A 3,148-nucleotide genomic window follows, 5' to 3' on the forward strand; every position below is an offset into this window, starting at 1 on the left:
TATATATATTCCAACTTCTTATCAGTAATCAAGGTTCTGGCTTTTAAGCAAAAACCTTGTTGTTTATGGTTTTATCTCCTTTTTCATCTCTCACTGGCATATGCTTTTGGAATGATATAGGCTGATCCAGCTGTGTTTTGGGTTCTTTAAACATATCACACTATTCCTCAAATGTTTGGGGTTTGACAAAACCCCAAGTGCATTTGGCCAAGCACGTTTTCCCTTGATTTTTAAACACATGTGGGTTTTATGGGAAATTTAATCCATGTGTTTTTGATTCTTTTACACTTAACTCATCAAAATGTTGTTGTGCAAGGTCTCTTTGATGTCCTGGTAGCTTTTGGAGTCCTCCGCCCTGTTAATGGAACACTTTAATCCTTTTTTCTTAGAAACAGGAAGTTGCACAACGCCAACAAAAAATAAACTCCCACATCAGCACAGTGGTGTTTAATCAGACATTTAAAAACTTTAAATTTCAATTTGGTTCAGAACTGGACTGAAGTAATTCTCTTGACCATTAATTTCTTGTTAAAATTGCTGCTTCTCGGTGGCTTTTGAAATAATAAAAGGGTTTTTTAGGAAAAAATGCAGAGGTGGTAGAAAATTCTGAAGACTTTTAACCTAAAACTGACTTTTAACCTCATGTCATAAATGAGGTTAACATTTTAACTTATTTTTATATGTTAGAAGAAGCTCTGTAAATTAAGAATAATTATATCTCGATCTACTTGCCAAAAGGAGTCAGAGAAAGCATTAAAGTAAAAGAAAATCCACTAAAAATGTGGGTGTGTTCAGTTTTCCCAGATGCTGGGAAACAAGTGCATGTGAATGACTAGCATTTCATGTTTCAATGTGTCACAAAGAAGTCAAGAAATGTCAGGCATATGCATGTAAGTGTTACGTGTACATAAAGTTACATCATATCAAGTATGTTGACAGATGCCACAGCGGTGGACTTTTCATCTTGTGAAACAAGATAATGATGGCACTTGCCTGCTGGAGTGACTGAAGTTTCAACCACTTAATATATGAAAGGAACTTAAGACAGTGCTCGGCACATTGTAGGTACTCAGCAGCTGTAGCTAATTTTATTGTTTAGAGTCAGAGTAAATCTTGGTTTGCATTCAGCTGCAACAAATACCACGGCCTTGCACAAGTCCCTTCCACCTCAACCATACTTGCCTCACCTACCGCTACTGATAATTTAAAAAAGAAGAGGTTTAATTTGGGCTTAACGTTTCCAGTTTCTAAGTCCGTCATCCGCAGGTTCCGAAGCAGAAACATCATGGCAGAAGGGCCTGGCAGCTCAAAGCTGCTTTGTTCATGGCAGCCAGCAAGCAGAGCAGAAGGATCAGGGTCAGAGAGGAAGGGGCCAGGGAACTGAGATGATACCCAAGGTCATGCCTCCAAGACTTACCCAGACATACCCAGATAGGTGCTTTCCTACTCAACTCAGCATCAAACAAGTCAATCAGCTTGACACAGTGAAGTTTAACCACCATGCAAATTCCTTTTAGAATCGCTGTTAGGACTATGTAAACATCAAGTAGCCTCAAAGAATCTTTTGATCATTAATAAAAAATGCCACCTGTTTAGTTAATCAACTAAAGCAATAATTCATCTAACATTACAAAACTGTGAATAGTAGCAGAAGCATCCAAATTCAGTTCTTTTAACTGATTTCCTGATTTCTCTACTGATTTATAAGATGTAACTTGAGGGGGTGGGTGAGATAGCTCAGCGGACTAAAGTGCCTGCTTAGGCAAGTTTAGGCAAATACAGGGACTGCAGCTTGATCCTTGGCATCACATGCTACACCAGCCCCACCCCAAGCAGGCTGAGCCAGCTACTGAGTCTGGCATGGTGGTGCATGCCTGTAATCCTAGCACCAGAGAGGCTGAAAACAGGAGGATCACTGAGTCCAAGCTGCGTAGTGATAACCTGTAACAACCAAGTACATTTTTAAGAAAAGATGTAATTTAAGGAATCCTAAAACTAAAAATATACAGCAAGAAATAGAAATGATAGTTTTATAAAAATTATCAGGGGCCAACACCTTCAGAGGTTCTGTTACTTATTTCTATGAAAAATAATTCATTTGCAATATGAAAAGTCTTTCCAGAATCATGAGGTTACAGCTTGTGGAAATGAAAGAGTTGTGTTGATGAAAGACAATGTTGGGGTGACATGATTCTCTTTCTGCCAGCTCTAAACCTATCCAATTCAGTACAAAAACGCTTTGAACTTTCTCTTTGTAACACCTATTCGCTTCCTTCTTTTTATAGCCTGTTTCAGATTAGATATTAGAATATCAGTCTGGAGGCAGGTGTGATAGATGGGTGCTACTATCCAAGAAGTATTGTTCAGGGGAGAGTTAACAATATTGTGAAGTTGAGGAATCCAGTCTTATATCAAACCATTAGCTCCATACCATTCTATCATCAATATCATCAGAATTAACTTACCAACTACAGTGGGAAAAGCTTTTTCCTACACTAGATGAAGGTTATCAAAAATCATTATTAGTGCCTCCATTTCACTCATCCAGGAGATGGAATGGAGATGGTAGTGGACAAACGCCTTATAAAATTGTGTTTTCATTAGCTACATGATAGGAAAGTGAAGCGGAGCAGGAAATACTGAAATTTCACATTTCAAGGACCATGGCCAATTTGAGATCAACCAGATATGAAATTAATATTGTAAGTTAGTATAAATGATTTTCCCAAACTACAAAATTTTTATTTTATACTGCACTGAGAAACTGCTTTTGGGCAAAGTGAGGACTATGAATTATATTCTACTGAGAAAGAATCTATGGCCATGTTACTAATTTGCTTATATTTTACACGTCATAGATGTTCTTAATCATATATATATATATATATATATATATATTTATACATATATAATATTATACTTTTGAGACAGAGGAGTCACTATGTTGCCCTGGCTGGTCTGAAATATGTAATCCTGCCTCTATGTCCTGAGTAGCTGAGATTACAGGTGTGAACCCCCACATCTCCTATTGATAGATTTTATTCGCCATAAAGGTGAAAAATAACTTACATAAATTACCAAGACTATGGTAGTTTTCAAACTAAATTTCACCCTCATAACATTATTTGCTCTCTCTCTCTCTCTCTCT

This window comes from Octodon degus, unplaced genomic scaffold (genome assembly GCF_000260255.1).
Source record: "Octodon degus isolate 3935 unplaced genomic scaffold, OctDeg1.0 scaffold00003, whole genome shotgun sequence".
Lineage (NCBI taxonomy): Eukaryota > Metazoa > Chordata > Mammalia > Rodentia > Octodontidae > Octodon > Octodon degus.